Source organism: Eleutherodactylus coqui, chromosome 2 (genome assembly GCF_035609145.1).
Source record: "Eleutherodactylus coqui strain aEleCoq1 chromosome 2, aEleCoq1.hap1, whole genome shotgun sequence".
Taxonomy (NCBI): domain Eukaryota; kingdom Metazoa; phylum Chordata; class Amphibia; order Anura; family Eleutherodactylidae; genus Eleutherodactylus; species Eleutherodactylus coqui.
This window is the reverse complement of record NC_089838.1, coordinates 209386792-209408287: the sequence shown is the minus strand read 5'-3', so window position 1 is coordinate 209408287 and position 21496 is coordinate 209386792. Positions and strand designations below refer to the sequence as shown.

The 21496-nt window shown below is 42.0% G+C and overlaps 1 protein-coding gene across 1 annotated transcript in view; it reads left to right on the top strand.

Annotated features, from left to right (window-relative positions):
- LINGO1 (leucine rich repeat and Ig domain containing 1) overlaps positions 1–21496 on the top strand; it is a 305364-nt gene that overhangs the window by 63433 nt on the left and 220435 nt on the right. Inside the window, exon 2 of the mRNA XM_066592383.1 lies at positions 8644–8703. The gene's annotated coding sequence lies outside the window, so the exon portion shown is untranslated. The remainder of the gene's footprint in view (positions 1–8643; positions 8704–21496) is intronic.

The following is a 21496-nucleotide window of genomic DNA, read 5'->3' as shown; positions in this document are numbered from 1 at the left end:
ATTAAAGGATATCTGGAATTCCTAAAGGTTTACGATGTCATTTTAAATAGCCAAAGTTCAAATTAACCACCACTTGATGCGAACAGAAACGGAACCATATACCCTAAAACACTGATAACACATAATCCCCAGGAGGATCAGGATTTCCAGACGATTGGACATCAAAATGCAGAAGAAATTGGACTTTACAGGATCTATTATAATAACCCTGAGGTCGTCCCAAGCCATGTCCTAAGGAGCTTTATTGTATTCCAAGAGAGGGGATCTGATCATCTCACTCCACTCAGAAGTAACTAGTTTAGTATCTCTATGTTGGATAAGTCTGTTATGGTGACAGGAACATGTGTGAAAGAAGGCAAGATCCAGGATAAGGATATTGAGAATATATGAATTATCATACACTAGCTTACCCGTCGCGCGTTGCTGCGAAGACAGACATACATACATACGTTCGTTTTTATATATCTAGATAACAACCAATCAAAGCGCAGCTTTAATGTTACCTCAGTGGTATAATATATAGCAACCAATCACAGCACAGCTTTCATGTTACCTCAGCAGTATAAGAAATAGCAACCAATCACAGCACAGCTTTCATTTTACCTCAGTGGTATAATATATAACAACCAATCACAGCGCAGCTTTTATGTTACCTCAGCAGTAAGAGAAATAACAACCAATCACAGCGCAACTTTTATTCTGCCTCAGCAATATAAAAAATAGCAACCAATCACAGCGCAGCATTCATTTTACCTCTGCGGTATTATATATAGCAACCAATCACAGCACAGCTTTCATGTTACCTCAGTGGTATAATATATAACAACGAATCGCAGCACAGCTTTCATGCAACCTCAGTAGTATAAGAAGTAGCCACCAATCACAGCACAGCTTTCATGTTACCTCAGCAGTATAAGAAATAGCAACCAATCACAGCACAGCTTTTATTTTACCTCAGCATTCTCAATATTCAGCAATTGTCTTGCGAAACGTTCGACGGATGCATCATTTTCTGGTTGAACACGCATCCCGTTGCTCGTAATGCCTTTTGCTTTCGTGCTTGAGATGGAAATCAAACGATCTTTGTCTGGGGGGCATAACTGTACTATGCCAGTAACCTTCCCAGGAGTGTACTCAACAACTTCCCAAAGTCTCATGGCAATTGGACAAATGGTGTAGTAATGCATAAAGGACAGACAGACAGACATTCATATATATAGATAGATAGATAGACATCAGGAAGTGAGAGAATTAGATTCCGTACGTAAAATTTGGACACATTCTTTTGCGCATAGAATTGAATAATCGAGACATATTCAATGCCCGTGCCAAATTTCAAGTTTCTATGTGAGAAAATTACATTCCGTACGTAAAATTTGGACGCTAATTCTTTTGCGCATAGAATTGAATAATCGAGTTGGGACCCATTAGCGTTTCCTATTTATGACATAATCAATGCCCATGCCAAATTTCAAGTTTCTATGACATTGGGAAGCGAGAAAATTAGATTCCGTACGTAAAATTTGGACGCTAATTCTTTGGCGCTTAGAATTGAATAATCGAGTTGGGACCCATTAGCGTTTCCTATTTATGACATATTCAATGCCCGTGCCAAATTTGAAGTTTCTATGTGAGAAAATTACATTCCGTACGTAAAATTTGGACGCTAATTCTTTTGCGCATAGAATTGTATAATCGAGTTGGGACCCATTAGCTTTTCCTATTTATGACATAATCAATGCTCGTGCCAAATTTCAAGTTTCTATGACATTGGAAAGCGAGAAAATTAGATGCCATACGTAAAATTTGGACGCTAATTCTTTGGCGCTTAGAATTGAATAATCGAGTTGGGACCCATTAGTGTTTCCTATTTATGACATAATCAATGCTCGTGCCAAATTTCAAGTTTCTATGACATTGGGAAGTGAGAAAATTAGATTCCGTACGTAAAATTTGGACGCTAATTCTTTTGTGCTTAGAATTGAATAATCGAGTTGGGACCCATTAGCTTTTCCTATTTATGACATATTCAATGCCCGTGCCGAATTTCAAGTTTCTATGTGAGAAAATTAGATTCCGTACGTAAAATTTGGACGCTAATTCTTTGGCGCTTAGAATTGAATAATCGAGTTGGGACCCATTAGCGTTTCCTATTTATGACATAATCAATGCTCGTGCCAAATTTCAAGTTTCTATGACATTGGGAAGCGAGAAAATTAGATTCCGTATGTAAAATTTGGACGCTAATTCTTTGGCGCTTACAATTGAATAATCGAGTTGGGACCCATTAACTTTTCCTATTTATGACATAATCAATGCTCGTGCCAAATTTCATGTTTCTACAACATCGGGAAGTGAGAGAATTAGTGGCAATGATGGAAATCGAACGATCTACTTGGGGGGGTCGTAACTGTCGACGACGCACGCACGCGCGCCATTTATCGTAGCATAAATGTACTATGCCTATAATCTTCCCAGGAGTGTACTCAACAACTTCCCAAAGTTTCATGGCGATCGGATGAATGGTGTAGTAGCGCATAAAGGACAAACAGACAGACACACAGACAGACAGACATACATTCAATTTTATATATATAGAATATGGTGGTTGTGTGTAGCAGGGAATACGCTTTCATCAAACTACTAACGACCACTTGTCTGTAGTATGTGAGTGAGTGCTTCTGATGCTCCAACTTGGTAACGTCATTGCTTCGCCCCCTGGTGACGCCATTGAAGGTCCTACAACATATATAAAACACAGAGTCTGACGGACAGAACAACAACACAGTTAGGACTCTTGTAAGGGGAGGACAAAAATAACACACTGAGAATACAACTAAGCCGTTATTATCTCAGAAGACACAACTCAGCAGTCCTGACAGAACACACTGACCTACCACCACCACAGAGATCCGGTGGGCTAAAGGACCTGTGGTGATGTCACTGCTGTGGGAGGAGCCAAGCTGTGTTTATCTTGTGTGGTAATCAAGCTATTGTGAGTGTGATGTGCCACCAGAAACACTGGGACTATAATGTCCTAATAATTACTTGTCATATGTAAAGTAGCAGACATAGAATACTACTGGTATGTATTGAGAATGCCTCCATAGATTGTGCTGTATGCCTTCCATCTTTGTACATGCTGTTTCTGATGGTATTAAAGGGACATGGAGAACTAATAAGGCATTCTCCCCGCACTCCTGAGAAAAGTTGTGGAATTTGAAGGGAATAATTTGTTATGGTGCAGCAAAGGAGATGATTGGGCATGGTTTTCTACTCTACTTGTGTTGCTGTTACGCCTCGCTCCAGTTTCCTCCTCACTTCAGCAGTACTTTGCTCAGTGTCTTGAGACACTTTTTAGGAGGAGCCGTTGATTCAGAGGAGTCAGATCACAGGGCAAACACCTGTGGAGTAAATATGACTGCAGATATCGAATATATGGAGTCCTAGAAACCAACTAACTCTTGGTTTCCACACAGTGTCGTAACATGGAAGCACAGGGATTGCACTAACAGGGCACATATCTTTTTGGTGGGTGTTGCACAGACTGGGTTTATTTTTGTCGAGGGTAGTATAAAAGGGTTACTTTTTCTTGGGGGGGATTGCAGAGTCAGGGACATTTACTTTGGGGGACATATTTATCTTTCACTAGGCTGGCACTGGGGAAAGGTGGTTGAAAACGGAGGAAGACCCATATATTCTGGATTAAGTTTGTGTGAAGAAAGCCGCTACACAATGGATTTGAATGGTTAGTCAGTCAGTGGAGCTCAGTGCTGGAGGGTACAAGCACAGGAGTGTAAGCAGTGTCTGGGGGCGGGGCTGCACAGCTAGTCTGCATAGCTATAAAAAAAAAATCTTTTCTCAACTCGGACACCTTATTTATTTAAATGGCCTTTTTTTTAACTTTCATTTTCGGTTTTTCCTCCCCCCTTTTAAAAAAAACCATAACTCTTTTATTTGTCCATCGCCGCCACTGTCTGAGGGTGGGTTCACACGAGCGTGTTTTGGTGCGTACTTAGGTGTGTACATACGTCCGCACCTAGATACCAGCAAAAACACGCGTGAACACAGCTGCATGCTTGTTGTTAATGGAGCAGCGGCTGCTGCCGGCGGCTCCATTGAAAACAATGGTCTGCTGGCTCCCTGCATTCTTTTTCAAGGAAGGGCTTTACATATAAGAATCCTACTGTAGAGAATCCTACTGCCGGCATCCCGTCTATGGCTTTTCAGGAAAGGGCTTCATAAGCCCTTCCCTGAAAAGTCATTTAAAATAGTGCAAAAAATAAAAAAAAACAATACTCACCTCCCTTCAGCTGCCAGGGCTCAGCGTTGACTTCTCCCACTGTCCCCGACTCTGTAGCTCTCAGCTATCAGCAGCCGGGGATTTAAAATCCCCGCCTGCTGATAGCTCTAATTGTGATTAGCTGAAGTGCTTCAGCCAATCACAATCAGAGCTATCAGCAGGCGGGGATTTTTAAAAGTGGTTTAAAAAAACAAAAAAATAGATACCTCCCTTCAGCTGCTGGGGCACAGCTGCGTCTTCTCCTGCTGTCCCCTGCACTGTGGTGCTGATCTATCAGCAGCCCTGGATTTAAAATCCCCACCTGCTGAAAGAGCTGGATGTGATTGGCTGAGGTGCTCAGCCAATCACAGGCAGCTCTCACCTGTCATTCTTTCAACCAGTTGACTTGGGGAGCTGTGTGAGACGTGTCCTGGAGAATCTGTGCCTGTTAGAGATGGACAGCTGCACAAGAAAAGAGGCAGCTCCAAAACATGACAGACCAGACGACACTGAGAGAACAAATCTGCAGGAGTTACTGATAAAGAGTCTGCTTAGAAGGATTCACATCTTCTTGCAGCTTTACAAATCTGGATACCCCCAACAGACGTCTGAAGACATTATAAAACGAAACATACCTATGTGTGTGCGCAAATAGTAACTTAAAAGCAGGACTGCCAGTTAAAATATGCCAGCTCTAGCAGACACCAGAGAAAAGACCCTATTAGATACAACAATTCTTGCTCAAAAATCGCTCAAAGCCATCTTTTGGGCAATAATTGTTGTCTAACTGCACTGACATTGTGCAGTTTTCGTTAAGCCATCACTGATCTTTCAGCATGCTAAAAGATCAGCAATCAGTTATCAGGAATTCACACGGGATACAGCTGATACTATTGTTTCAGGTGTATCCCAGAATTGGCCAATCAATTCTGCAGCTCAGCATGTCAGAGTTCCGGAGAGCAGCTGGAGGGACTTGGTCCGAGCCCGCTAGGTAAGTATATTAAGACATACCCTGAAAATAAGACCTAGCGCCTCTTTAAGGGTGGAAATCAGGGACAGGGTCTTATTTTCGTTTATGTTTTTTCCATGTGGGTGAAATCTGGACTTTGAGCTGGCCACACTAACACAGATATTGATTTGGCAGTGTGTCTGGGATCATCACCGCTCTACCACTATGAGTGCTGGTTGAGGTTTAGTGATGTGCTGTGTGTGGTTTTCGTCAAAAAAGCAGAGTGCATAATGACCAAAAAATCTTTCAGAAATTTGTGGCCGAGCTGCAAATTTGGAAACCCAAGCCATGCTGCTATATCCTTTTTGGAGAGAAAACCTTTTTTCTTTGCACCTTCCATAACAGCCCTACTTGTGCTGTCATGAACATAAACATTTTGTGTGCTTACAAAGGTCTGGGGTTCATGTGATTATTGTGGTTCTTGGGACTTTTGTACGATGCGGACACCAGTCTTACAAAAATATGTATTTTTATCATAATAAATATACTTGGAGATTAAATTGGCAGTAGAAGCTTCTGTTAATAGATAAGCAGTATGCGGTTACCCAGAAACATTAAGACAACCTAACAGACTAAAATATGCTTAACTGTAACGTAATTGGGGTATGCTAACAATAGAAATCAGCAAAACACATCAGCAGTAGAATGCATGGGTCACACGTACACAGTCCAAAAGTAACGCAAATGTTGTTTAAATATCCTGTCTGCAACTGGCGGATGAATATGTCTAAAAGCCTGGTTTAGACACGATTATCGCTCGAAAAATCTTTGTTGTGTGCTTTATTACAGCGCAAAGTGATCGCTCAAATATTGCCGAGCGCTCAAGCGGCCCCGCTTATCTTCTGCATCTCCCGCTCGGAGCGCTCGGCTGTATAACACCCGCTTATCTTCTGCATCTCCCGCTCGGAGCGCTCGGCTGTATAACACCCGCTTATCTTCTGCATCTCCCGCTCGGAGCGCTCGGCTGTATAACACCCACTTATCTTCTGCATCTCCCGCTCGGAGCGCTCGGCTGTATAACACCCGAGTGCTCTGAGCGGGGAACAGCTGGATGCAGAAGACAAGCGGCCCCGCTTGTCTTCTGCATCCTCCGCTCAGAGCGCAAGGTGATCGCTCAACGTTTGAGCGATCACTTTGCGCTGTAAAAAAGCACACAACGATTATCAGTCAAAAATCGCTTTTTTGGAGCGATAAATAATCGTTGTGTCTAAATCAGGCTTTTGGACATATTCATCCGCCAGTTGCAGACAGAATATTTAAACAACATTTGCGAACCAATTAGAGCCATCGCTTCCTGGAGTGGGGATTTATGAATCCTGTAACCAGGAAATGATCTTCTGCGGGTGAATCAGGACTGCGGGACGCACGGTGGAGCTCTGGACAGCAGCAGGAGGACCCGGACCGAGCCCGCTAGGTAAGTATTCCTTTTTTTATGCAGCTAGGGATTATTTTCATGGATGGGGTGTGGGTGTGGGGGGGCTTATATTTGCAGCCTCCCTGAAAAATCTGGGTAGGGCTTATTTTCAGGGTAGATCTTAGTTTTGGGGAAACGGGGTGCTATGAGAGGGTCTTGAGAGCTGTGTATAAAGTATTGCCCTGAACAGAATGAATGAGCATCAGTAAACAGAAGCAATGTTGTAAAGAAGAGTTATCCATAATAATAGGAGATATGTTCCTATAGAAAATATTTAATTATTGCTGCTAAATGTGGTACTGAATGATACTATATTATAGGGTGCACTTATTTTTCCCACCTGGTTTTTGCATTTTGGACTTTTTTATTTGACAACTTTTCTTGTATGTGTTTTTACTGTGTATATAGAGAAAGCATCCAGAATCCTTGATGCGCCGTGCACTCTTTTTATTTATTTATTTTTTTTTAACTCCTGCTCTCCCGCGCTCGTGTGCCGGAGAGCAGAAATTCAGCTGCGGGTGTACCGCGGGACCGGACGGCTTCCATAGACTTCTATGGAAGCCTGTTCCGCACGGGAGACCCACAGAAAATGGAGCATGCTGCGTTTTTTCTCCTGCACGTGAGAAAACGCACATCCATTAATGCCATCCGCTGGTGCAAATTTCAATTTAATTGACCGCGGATGGCCAATGATTCCCTATGGGCAACATTGAATGCGGATTCCGCAGCGGAATCCGCAATTCAATTTTGCTAGTGGACATGAGGCCCAAGTGTCTCCATCTCTATGCTATGCTGGCTTCAGATAGGGTAGTAATTAGAGATGAGCGAGCGTACTCGGATAAGCACTACTCGCTCGAGTAATGTGCTTTATCCGAGTATCGCTGTGCTCGTCCCTAAAGATTCGGGTGCCGCTGCGGCTGACAGGTGAGTCGCAGCGGGGAGCAGGGGAGAGCGGGCGGGAGAGAAGGAGAGAAAGATCTTACCTCCGTTCCTCCCCGCTCTCCCCTGCAGCTCCCCGCTCCGTGCCGGCACCCGAATCTTTAGCCCCGAGCACAGCGATACTCGGATAAAGCCAATTACTCGAGCGAGTAGTGCTTATCCGAGTATGCTCGCTCATCTCTAGTAGTAATGGAGCCCTTATGAAAAGATATGTTAAAACTGCCAGTTCTAGGAAAATCAAATATATAAAACTCTATGGACGTAGTCTTCTTAGATCTGGTTTTCACACCATAGCAAACTGTGGCATCATTTTGACCGGTACTTCATACTGTGGGCTTAAAAGCTGCAGCATGCACTGAAAACCAGGTGGTCTTCAACTGCACTACGTGAATGGAATGAAACAAATTCTCATTCACTACGGTGAAGTATATTGATCCCGCAGAAGGGTATGCAAATACAGTAAATGCAAATCAATCATCACATCCACACTTCTACTTTAGACTCTGTTCACACCTCCATTTGAAGGTTTCGTACAAGCTTTCCATCATAAAAGCCGTAAAAAACTAGAGCAACATGCTGCGTGCTTTGCTAAACTGTCAGACACCATGAAACCCACCGACTACAAAGGTTTCCATCATACGATTGATCCATTATTTGTTTTTGTGTTCCATGACAGAACAGTAGAATAGAGAGATTCAACAGAATTGTGAACAAAGCCTCAGGACAGGATTTAATTCCACTTTTTAGACATGTATATATGAATTGTCCTCTTTAGGTATCTGACAATATGTGATTTAGGAGATTATCTATGCAGTATTGTTTACTTTACTCTTACAAGGACTGTGAGTGAAGGACTGAAGCGTCCACTCCAGTGTTGTACGCTGTAATTGATATGACGTGCTATTCAAATATCATACACAATGTACTGCTAGATTTTTACATGTCCGCCTGGCAGCTTCTATTAAATGGTTTAATTTGGTAATTCATTTGATGTTGCAGATTGGAGAGCTGTAGTGAATTACGTGGTAGTGACACAGATTCGAGCCCTCAGCTTGACAGGTAAGCCTTTTTCTATGAGATTGGAAAATTGCATGCTTATGAACCAGATGCGGGACATGTAATGGTGTTACAGAACTTGTACTAGGAGTTTGTTAGTTAGCTGTTAAATACAAGACATAAATAAAACAATCCCTTCATAGCGTCTTCCGGCACTGGATAGGAGCCATGGGTGTAGTAGCCTTGCAGGTCACTAAAGAGTACTCAGGATAGCCAGGACTCTTTAGCGGGAAGTCTCCGGTCGCAGTGCAGACGGAGGAGGCAAGTAGTGTTGTCGGGAGGAAAGCCAGAAGTCATTATCGGGAAGTCTCAGGTCGTGGTGCATATGGAGGAGGCGAGTAGCGTTGTCAGAGGAAAGCCAGGAGTCGTTACCGGGAGGATGCTTGTTGTAGAGAAGAGGAGCTTGATCACAGCTGTAAGCGCAATAATCGTGAGTTGGTGCAGTGGCAGGGTCAAGCTTTCATAATGAGCCTGATTAGAAGTAAGGCGGGGCCAGGGGAAGGCATGAACTAGTTTAACAGGAGCATGAAACAAGGTTAGGTTCAGTAGGCAAGCTTGTCCGGCCCGCTGGATAGCTCACTGGGAGAGACACCGTCCGGAGCACAGGAGGTCCAAAATTCAAGTCCTGACACTCTTTTTATAAACAAAATTAGCCCAAGTATCAGCTAATCACCTCGAATTAGCTTCTGTAACCGCCCCCCCCCCCCCCCCATTGAACAGCTTCCCGAAGGACCCCACTTGATGATGTCTTTATGTCCTGATAGGGCCTATGAGAAGTGGTTGCTGTAATGAGACAACCCCATTTTAAGAGGATTGTTTGATTACTGGAAAATGAATGGTGAAAAGAATCTTTTACATTTTGGCACAAATATGTATTCAGTACTGATAATTCTATTCTTCAAAGTGAGTCGGTTGTAGCTACATAGTGTCACTTGTAGTTATGCGGATATGTACAGTCGCTATCCATAGCCATAGACTTGGGTGTGTTGAAATGATTCCTGTTTTCTGCTTCCCAAAATATTAAACATGAATGAACCAGTGCCTAATATTAAATCATCTGAACATATAAATTCAGCCAGCGGGATAAAAACCCCATCTATTCTGCTGCGCTGCTAATGGATCTGCTATCCAAGTACAAATGTGGAGGATTTAGTTGCTGAGGTGCATTCATTTTGTAGAACATCATAATAGGTGATAGATTTTCAATGTCTCTGGTGCCTTTCTTAGAAATTATCTTGTGTCAAGGTTACAGGTAAGAGAGACTATTAATGTGTGCAGTGTAGATTCTCAAGGTAGGAATGTTTACTGAGTGCTAGAATACAGTGCCACATATCACGTCTTCATTAGATTACACACGCAGCTCAGGCTTTCAGTAGGTTATACCTACATTTTCTAACCTCTGCGTTCACACACACATACTACTGTGATCCTGTAAATAGAAATAATCTCCCTGGAGCTGTAAAATTTACATTCAGTCATCTCTTTCCATTCAGTTTTCAATGTTAGATATGCTAGATATGTCTATAATTATTCAAATGCTGACAGATCTCAGTTCTAAAGGTGCAGCTATGTCCATAGGATAGTTTTATCGCTGCTGGCTGTTTACTCTTGCATAAAATTACTTGTCGTCCATACTACTGACATTGACAACCTATCATCCCAAGTGTCATCCATAGCCACATTACCACTGTAAAGACTGCAGCCAAGTGTCAAGAGTATGGACAACAAATCATCTTGTCCCTGGCAGATCTGGCGATGCTTGAATAAAGTCGAATTCCTAGGATAACCATATCGAAAAGTTTATTTGTTCCTGTAGCAGCAGGACCATCATTTAGATTTTCCTGGAAACCCCTTTAAGGATATACTTATATGCACATATGTGTTTATTTACCGGCTTGTAAAGTTCTTTTTTTAGCCTTCCCTTTTATGAAAATAGAGCATCATTATATAAGGAAGTTTGCTACAATTTGCTACAATTGAATTCAGTTTAGTCGGCCTTTTGTAAAATAAACAGCCTGCACTTCGGGCTACTACAGCAGCTCGCTAGACTGGATACAATTGTAGCAGGGAGAGGTATTAGGACTATATGGCTTGTAAATCTCTGTATGTTACAAGAATGTTTCCATGCACTGCAAATCGAGAGGTTGAAAATGTTGGGTTGTAAAGCACAAAAGTATATTGTAGAGTTGCAGATCTTTCAAATGTATTATAGTGTTTTAAATATATATATATATGCTTGTGTATATGTGTATATATGTATGTATGTATGTATTCATGATATGTATATACTTGTACGTGTGTGTATATATATATGTATGTAAAATGGAATATTGTGTACAGTTTTGGGCACTGGTACTCGAGTAGGACATACCAAAGATTTGAGTGGGTTCAAAGGCAGGCAGCTGAATTAATAAATGGGCAGACTACAATGCCCAGAGAGGTTATGAAAATTGGGGTTATTCATTTTAGAAAAAGACTATGTATAAATATATCAGGGGACAATACAAAGATGTCTCCCATGATCTGTTTATACCCAGTACTGTGACTGTAACAAGGGGGCGCCCTCTACATCTAGAGGAAAGAAGATTTCTACAACGATGTAGAAGAGGCTTCTTTACTGTAAGAGCAGTGAAACTATGGAACTCTCTGCCTGAAGACGTGGTGATGGCAAATTTTGATAAAACTTTAAGAGGGGCCTAGACTCCTTTCTTGAGTGTTACAATATTACATGTTACAGTCACTAATTACTTCAGAAGGGTTGTTGATTCTGGGATTATTCCGATTGCCAGATTTATAGTCAGGAAGGAATTTCCCTTTAAATGAGAATAATTGTCTTCTCCATCTTTGGGTTGTTTTTTTGCCTTCCTCTGGATCAACATTAGTGCATAATTCAGCCTAAAATGTTATGCAACCTTTTTATTTAAGAAAACTAGTTAAATGAGCAATAGTTAAGACTGACTGGTAATACCATTCTCCATGGTTGGACTAGTGCTTGTGTATATTAGCAGCATAATTTATAACACAAGTATGGCATCTTTAAAGGGGTTATCCAGCCAAAAAATGATTGAATTCTTCTCTCCACACTGTAAAAGCATAAAAGAAGGCTTGTTATTTGTTGTTGTCTATATATTTTAAAGCGTCATTTATTCCAGGGCACAGTACTAATGAAAAATAGCGGTTTAACTACTGTACATTGCACTACATATTCGTATTACCACGTTACATATATAAAACAATAGGAATGATAATCAACTACTAAAAGACTAACAGGTGAGAGGACCCTGTCTCGGAGGGAGTACAGTGGAAAGGAGATGAGGGTAAAAGGTGCTCCTGTTGTGGGGGCAGCAGGGTTACTGTGGATTATAGGCTTGTCTGAAGAGATGGAGTTCTAGCTTCCTTTTTGAAGCTTTCTGACATGGTGGAGAGCCTGATGCGTTGAGGTAGCAAGTTCCAAAGTATAGGTGACGTATGGGAGAAATGCTGGAGACAACTAGGTGAGAAGCTCACTAGGGGAGAGCAGAGGAGGGGATCTTGCAAGGACGTGTGGGGTGGTATAGAAATATTAGGTCAGATCTCTCATTGCTCCCTTTCCAAAGGTTCCCCACTGCTCTCTACTTCTTGCTGAAGCAGTGATGACCTCCTGACAACAGCAGCAGTCGCATGGCCTTGGTGTCATTGCTGCAGCAGGGAGTAGAGAGCAGTGGGGGCAATGAACACTTATAGAATGGGAGCAGTGGGGGGGATCAGGTGAGGTTGGTATGTTTTTACAGTAGGAGAGCGGACAGGTGAAGGGAGTGACATGATGGGTTAGACTACACATTAGGCAGTTATGTAATTTGCAACTATGGAGACTCTTAGCGTTGCATAGGACCATAGCACAAAAAAAGAATGATACTGTAAATGACAACTATTTGAAAAGTTGCTTTTTTAATGGTTACAGAAGAGTGCATAGCTTTACGTCACTCTCCTGGCCGACTGTATCAATGTCATACTTGTTCTATACTCACATTCAACCACTAATTCTCTTGCCCAATAATCATGATAGGCCAATGTAAATAATTGGGCCCTGTTGAGCATTTCAGTGGCTATAAGACTTATATAGTAGTCCGACTCTGTCTAATTATGTAGTCCGTACAACACCTGGGCCAAATATAAGGTCTGTAGTTTAGTATGCATTATAAGCTATTTCTGATTTCACACCAAACAAATGTTGGTCTCTAGCTAAAACTTCTGAGCCCTGTTCTTCACAGCTGATCAGGGTTGCACTGTGCTAGTCATTTGGCTCTCTGTCCTTTTTCTTCTTTATTTTTCACATTCGGACAAATCTCTAGAGCCATATAGCCTATGCAACTGAACATTTACTGCTGGCATCCAGCTTTTCCCTGCAACCTTCTGATTTAATAGATGCACATTTCCCTAGATCCTTAAAAGATGCAGCAAAGGGGCAGATGACTTTTATTTTATGAAATTACCAGTTCTCTTGTTTAGTACTGTTCTCTTATGGGACCACAGGCCAAGCATTAGCTATCCCTTTTTATATAGTAATTGTTACTCAGAGCTGCAGACATGACTTTTAAAAAGAAAGGAAAATCAGAAATAAAGCAGTCTTCATTGTAATCAGTTTCTGCAAACGATGGTGAAAATATCAGGTCAGGAGGGGGTTTCTGTACTTCATGCATTATGGTATCTAGCGAAGGGCAATCTAAAAAGATGGAAGTGAAGAAGAACTGATGAAAGTATAAATGGCTTAAAGAGCAGGTGTGTAAAAACTTAAGATGGCATTTTTGATAACATTTTGATGAAGAACATCAATACGCGGCCGGCTTTATGAAATCCCAAGTTCCTAATAAAAAGTGATCTTAGAGGTGTTAAGCATCTGTTTATGCGCTACTGCTTAACATGGAGGCATTATACCAATAGTTGAGCTCTCATATGTATCATGTATTCTATGTCTTCTTGCTCTTTTTCATGATAGGTTCACATTACTTTCCTTGCAGTGTCTGTAGCAGAGTATAGTGTTTTAATGTTGGCTTACATTAGTGGGGGAAATTCACTAAGTGCCTAAGTGTTTAATGGTGATTGACTGCAGTAAAGTGTTACTGTGGTAAGTAGAGATTACTGAGTTTACTTGATTTTACACCGTGTCTAAACACTTAGTGCTTGGGATAGGCTATGAGCAACTTTGGTACTGCGTCTCTATCTGGGTATGGCTGTCTGACGGCATTAACAGTGATGTGTCTAGATATATGCTAGCAACGTTGGTTTCTAACCACTATGCTAAAATGATCTTACTCTACATAGGTCCATCAAATTCAAGTTTTTAAAATACATTTTACATAATTATGTGTGGGTTTTATTATAATCATTAATGCTATTTGTCACTGGGTAAGCATCTAGCCCTTGTTGGAGGCTCATCACTTACCAAGCTGCCTCCTCTTTTGAGAATGCTCGCTGGGCCGCCTTCGAGGACAAGAGGAGACTGAGAAAGAACTGAAACATTGCAGTACCGAATCCAGGATATTGGACTTTCCAGCCGCTAGTAAGCCTGTAGTGAATGCGGACAGCCCCCTATTAAAATCTTTGTTCGTGAAACCAAGCAATACCAGTATTTATTTGAATGCTGTCAATATCACTGCCATTACAATCTCTTCAGATAGGGCATTCTATACTTTGACTAATTTAACTGTAAAGAAACCTTTCCTGTAGACAGGCATAAATTGTCTTTGTTTCACGTGCAATAAACGTCCTCTGTACAGTCCTATATTAGTTCTTTGTACTGACCACACATATATTTATCCATGTAAATGAGATCCTCTCTAAAGGCCCATTTACATGGAACGATGATCGCTGAAAATTCACTCAAACGACAGTTTGAGTGACAGTTTTGAGAAATCATCTTTGCATAACTCTAAGTAGCTCATTAGCTACTTAAACGTTAATGCAGGCGGAGCAGGATACCACCGCGATAGCTCAGAGAACAAAGCAACTGTTTTGCATATGCAAACAGCTGCATTGTTCTCGGAGCTTTCAGCTGGTGTCCCACTGAGAACTGCCAGCGGTATACCAGCTGAAAGAATACTACTGGCGCCACTCGCTGGGAAAATCAGTGTGCGGCGCTGATAACAGTCATTAGTGATTTCTAGCACCGATGACTAAATAGTGCTCAAACAGTGCGCGATGGCCGCGCGTTTAGACGCAACGATTATTGCTCAACAGATGGCTTTTGAGCGAATTTTGAGCGATAATCGGGCCTTAAAGTGCCTCTTTTCCTAGCTAAACAAGCCAGTTTTCTCTAGCCTCTCATTAGAAAAGAAACTACCCATCCCATTTAATTAGCATTTAATAATTGTTGCCCTTTGAGCCCCCTCCAGCTCTCCTATATCCTTCTTAGAATATAGAGCCCAAAACTGAATTCCATACTAGACATGTGGTCTTATAAGGGACCTGTGGAGCGCTCCACTGGGAGCATAATATTACAGTACGTCATGTTACTATAATGATAACAGAGTTTGCTTGTTCACTTGTACAGCCTGTCTATACAAGCAGATAAATCGTTTGCAATTTCATTAGGAATTGCTTTCGCAAGTCGTTCAGTCGCTCGCGTTCGCTGTACCAGTGAACGTGAACGGCTAAACGATCGCTGCTCATATGTAATTACGTGTGAATGAGCGAACAATTATTTTTATGCCTGGGTGAAATGAACAACGAACAAGAAGCAAACTAATTCTTGTTCTGACGTTTAATCACTGGCTGTGTGAGCACTGAACGATTATCGTTCAAACTCGCACGGTCCAACAATTTATTTTGAATGGTAATCCTGCTGTGTGAAAGGGTCCTAATTGAGGAGGGGTGAATGTAATCTCTACGTGCAGACATCTTACTGCATGTCATTACTAAGAACCTCCTCACAAGAGCACTGGTTAAACCTTCATTCACATAGTGATGTGCGAGATCAGAAAGTCACGGTTAGGACACTTGAGCAGTAAAGCTCATCTCAGATAACAGGATGTAGTGTGTTACAGTTATATTGGTATCGAGCTGAGAGCTGAAAATAGGAGGAGATTTGGCAGCACTCAGGCAATGCCCTACCCCATCTCTGCTGGCCACATTAATTAGAGGAAAAAAAATCACCGGAAAACATTAATGATTCCCAGGACCTGATGATGTTTGTTGCAGAAGTGCAGAATATTCAGGAGGAGAGACAAAGTATTGAATATTCTCATGGTGCAAATCAAGTAGTAAGTCTTAATGGAAATACATTATATCTATTTCAGGTTATATCTCTAAATAGGGTGAGAGAGAAATGCAGTATCTAGAAAAAGTCACTTCCTTTTTTCCACCTTAAAATTTCCACTTTAAGAAAAATACATTTGCCATTTAAGTTACTGGTCAGGTAGCTTCCTGTGCATAAATCATTAAACAACCTTCCAGTTTTGGGACAAAATTCTGTCCTAGGACCAGAGGGGAAGGAGGTATATTACCAGTAGTTGTTCTTTGCGGCCTCTCCGATCTGCCAGTTTCTCACCCTTGGTCATCAAAAATGGCTGTAGCAATCACTGTGCTCTGCTTTCTAGCCAGTGCTGATCACATAAGCAGCTCTGACCAATCGGAGAGCAGATGTAGTGCATTGGTAGTCTAACTGCCAATGGACTGTTGGGATCAGGTAGTCTGAAGATTGTGTCAGCTATCTTGGATAGCTGAAAATGGGACCCAGAACTGGTGGATTGAAGGGACTCCAAAGAAGAACAACTTCAGGTAATTAACCCCTAATCTCCTCCAGTCCCAGGACTGAATTTTGTCCTGAAAGTGGAGTTTCACTTTAGGTCTTGAATCATTAAAATGAGATAGGCCTGATTTTGTAAGGTTTGCAATGAGAAGTACACTTAATAGAATGAGTATATGTGAGCTCACAAACATTATACATGTATACTATAAAAAATAATTCTATAATTCCAAAACCATGGTCATTGGTATATAGTTGGATGCCTTTTTGCAATTAAAACAAATCCCAAAATTCCAATATCTGATTTTAGAATAAGGCTGGGAGGAATTGTGCTAACTCAACTGTGAGGAGTCAGCGCTGATATTGTAATAAGTCATGGCTCTCAGTGAAGTTTTTCCTATTCATTTTAAAGATACAGGGTATCCACAAAAATATCCTTATGCAATGCTGGAAAGATCTCTTTTGCCTCTGGATAGATATGTGTGTGGAGCATGTGTGTTCCAGAGCCAAAATAACCAAAGGAAATCCATTTAAGGCAAATCAGCACAACCATGCAATTATTCATTGATAGCAATTTTAAAAAATGGCATGAAAGAATTAATGCAGTTCATGAAATAAAATAAATCGGTCAACTAAAGGATCCACAAAGGGGAGGAGCTGCACATAGAAGTCAATCAGATTATAGCTTTCATTTCCCCACTCTAGGACACTTTAAGGCCCAATGTCCACGGGGAAATCAAGCCGCCCATAGAGATGCATGGACGTCTGCAAATGGATTGAAATGTGCGGAATTGATTTGTGGACCTTTTGGTCCGGAAAACAAATCGCAGCATACTCCATTTTTGTGCAGTTCCTGCACGGACAGCTTCCATTGAAGTCAATGGAAGCCGTCCAATCCTTGGCCCACCCACAGCTGCCATTGCGGACGAGCCGCAGATCCTCGGGAAAGCAGCAGAGTTAAAAAAAAAAAAAAACTGTACTGCACATGTCTGACGGCGAGCCATGAGGACCATGTGCAGTACAGCGAACCCAGAAGTGGAGCGATCCACACAGATGGCGCTGCCAGGGAAATGCAGGTATGCAGGGCTCACTCACCGCGGGCGGTGCTGGATTCCATTCATGCTGTGGACATGACGCCTAATGCAGTTATCTCTGATGGATACCCTACAACACCTTGTGATGTTGGTAAACTACAGAGACAAATATGAGCGGCATGTGAAACACTGACCCCGGAAATGCTGCTTGCTATTCTTTCCATCACGCTCAGCTGTGCACCTTTTTGTATAAGTCATTTTGAACATTTTCTGTAAGATAATAAAGCTCACTTTTTTGTTTGTTCCAAGTCCTACATGTATCTTTATCCTTTACAGATTAGAAACTGTTTGCCATTCTAATTCAGCTTAAATTGATTCCCTTTGGTTATTGTAGCACTGCAACAAGCAGCTCCACACACGTACAGTACAATCTGGCTGGGTATTTGTGTGGCCACCCTATACAGTTCTGGCCAAACGTTGTTTCTATGGTATACTGAAGTTAAATCATGATAACGTCACCCCAGTTCTTTGCAGTCCAATTCCTGTACAGTATTTTCTCTGATGAAGACCCCTTCAGACATTCTTCCAGATGCCCCAAGCTGATTGTCCAGAGAAGAAAAGGTGAGCGCTGTCATCAGTCCTGTTTTCATGCCAACAACAAGGCATCCTGAGACTTTCATGTGTGGGATTACTGTTAATCCAAAGGAGTGGGCTCACTCACAGTTTTACCAACTTCCATGAATAAAGAATGGTATCTAAACATCTTGCAAGAGCAACTTCTCCCAACCATCCAGGAGCAATGTGCTGATGAACAATGCTGTTTCTAGTATGATGGAGCACTGTGTCACAAGGCCAAAGTGATAACTAAGTGGCTTGGTGAACAAAACATTGACATTTTGGATCCATGGCCAGGAAACTGCCCAGATCTTAATCCCACTGAGAACCTGTGATCAATCCAAAAAGCGCGTGGACAAACAAATACAGAAATTGTGATAAACTCCAAGCACTGATTAGACCAGAATGAGTTGCAGGTTGCCAGCATGCTGGGGCAAATTGCAGAAGTCTTAAAAAGAAAAAGGGTCAGCACTGTACATATTAAGTCTTTGCCTAAATTTGATGTATTTATTAATAGAAGTTTAGAAACGTAGGAAATATTATATAGTTGAACTTCAGTATACCATAGAAACATCTAACTAAAATCACTGAGGCCTCGGTCAGACGGGCGGTTTTTCGTGCGATTTGCGCATGCGATCTGCACATATATAGAACTATTGCTTCGCAATGGGATCGGTCACATGGACGCTTTTTATGCGGATGTCCGATAAATTATAGGACACGAGGAATCGCAGATCGCGCCTATCTGCGTTCTGCGATTCCTTGTGTTCTATATATGCGCTCAATGGGGCCGGCGGCAGCAGCGCCGACCCCATTGAGAACATATACTACAAAGATCATTCTCCTCTGCCACAGCTGTAACAGCTGTGGCAGAGAAGAATGATGTTCGCCCATTGAATTCAATGGAGCCGGAAATACAGCCGGCTCCATTGAAAGCAATAGGCTGCGGGCGAGCGCGGGATGAATTTTCGGGAAGGGCTTAAAAACATAAGCCCTTCCCTGAAAATCATCCTAAAATGTGTAAAAAAATATATATATCTACTCACCTTGTCCGTGCAGCCGGAGTTCAGCCGCGGCCGGCCGGCAGTTCTCCGGAACTGCTCTGTGTAGTATTCAGCAGGCGGGATTTAAATCCCCGCCTGCTGAATGGGCTGCCTCTGATTGGTCACTGCCCTCACCAATCAGAGGCAGCTCTCACTTAACCAATTGATGAATTCATGAATAGGTGAGTGAGTGCTGCCTCTGATTGGCTCAGCGCAAGGACCAATCAGGGGCAGCTCTCAGCTATTGAATGACAGCTGAGAGCTGCCCCTGATTGGTCCCTGTGCTCAGCCAATCAGAGGCAGCACTCACTCACCCATTCATGAATTCATGAATGGGTGAGTGAGAGCTGCCTCTGATTGGTGAGGGCTGTGACCAATCAGAGGCGGCCCATTCAGCAGGCGGGGATTTGAAATACCCGCCTGCTGAATACTACACAGAGCAGTTCAGGAGAACTGCCGGCCGGCCACGGCTGAGCTCTGGCTGCAGGGACAAGGTGAGTATATATATTTTTTTTATTTTTACACATTTTTGGATGATTTTTAGGGAAGGGCTTATATTTTTAAGCCCTTCCCGAAAATTCATCCCGCGCTCGCTGGCAGCCCATTGCTTTCAATGGAGCCGGCTCCATTGAATTACAATGGGTTGGACAGTGCTCCTTTGATTGGGCCCGTTTCGCCGAAAACGCTGCTAGCTGCAGATTTTTCGGCGAATCGTCGGCCCCGGTCATGCGATTTGCGGATGCGCATCCATCATGCGATCCGCAAATCGCGGCAAAAAACGGTCGTCTGACCGAAGCCTGAAGCTGCAATCTTTGTGAAAACCAACATTTGTTTTTGTGGTAAAGCCGTATGTTCACTCATGGAAATTGTTGTGACTGAAAAATCTTTTCTTTAGGATGGGGCTGCATGAAGTGAAACTTTCTAATACTAACTATTGAGTGACAGCTGCAGCTCAGCTGCATGCAACACTTAGTATTCCCCCAGATGTACCTGTAGCTTGACGGTTACTATTGTAGCCCGGGCTTCACTTCTGAAGGGAGTTGTTTCTGTAGCATATATGTGCGATTTTTACAAACCCACTTTAATGGATGTGACTGATTTTTTTTTCTGTTGTAGAGATTTCCACAACTAATGGCGTCTGTAAAGATACCCTAGAAGTATTCAGGGAGGTTGAGATTAGGGTTTTGGATTACACACTTCTCCAAATTGTATTCTATAGCATTGAGTTTTCGTTCATTGTAACTAAAAGGGTTTTCCCATTTTACAAATTTAAACCGCATCCACAACTTATGCCATAAATATCTGATAGATGGAAATTCTACCTCTGGGACCCCTCCACATATCGAGAGAGGACATGGAAACCTCAACTACCATTTTGCCAGGAGAAATAGGATGAATTGTTCGAAATGTCAATATGCTCTTTAATGTAGCCCGTGCTGCTGTTAATTATTGTCTATTGAGATTGCATTATTTACGCTCCTGTTAGCATGTGACGTGGCTGAAACGGCGAAATTTTTCTTTTGAAGGGGTGTATGTGCAATGTTGTTCTGTTCACTGTTAGGCTCATAGGCATCTCTACCACATCATCTTGGTCTATAGAAGTACAGCCGTACAGCAAGCTGCAGCACTCTCTCAGGTAAGATTTTGTGGTGCTACCTCCCATGCCACTGTCAATGGCCCATATATACGTAGAACAGTACAGATGGGTGCACACACTCTGGGATCCAATGCAAAAATATTTTGGGGTAACCGCCCTTTATAAAGACATAAAGTACACATAGGGAGATTTATCTTGACAGTCCAAGTCAATGAAGGACTGGAGGGCTAGATAGCAGCAGGACTGGGGACAAAGTCGCCTATAGAAGTGCAGTAACATAATTTCTAAAACTGTACCTGATTTGTACCTTGCGATTTGGACCTTTTTCCCACAATTCTTTTCAGTTTCATAGCACAGTTAGGTATGACTCTCCTATGTAATGGATGCAGATCGTGACTGCGTTACTTTTATCCATCAGGTAGGGTAGATAAAAGTAAGTTTAAACCATTTGTACGCCCTTCTGAATGTGCATTTTTAAATAAGGTTCTGTGTGAGAATAAATTATATAGGTTTTCTTGACTTAATACCCAGCTTCTTGTACGCTAATAGATGCAGGTTTTCGCTTATTCTGTTATTGACATTCAATGCTATTTTACCCTTGCATTAGCCAAGAACACAATGTTTTATTTTATTACCGAGTTACATGAAGACGCATTAACTCATTCTGCGGTAAGTGTTTTACACCGCTTTAGCGTGGGACTTTTGAGTCCTGCATGTCTTGAGATATGTACAGAACATTTGTTGTCCGGAATAAATGATTACAGACATTACTATGTGTTGTTTC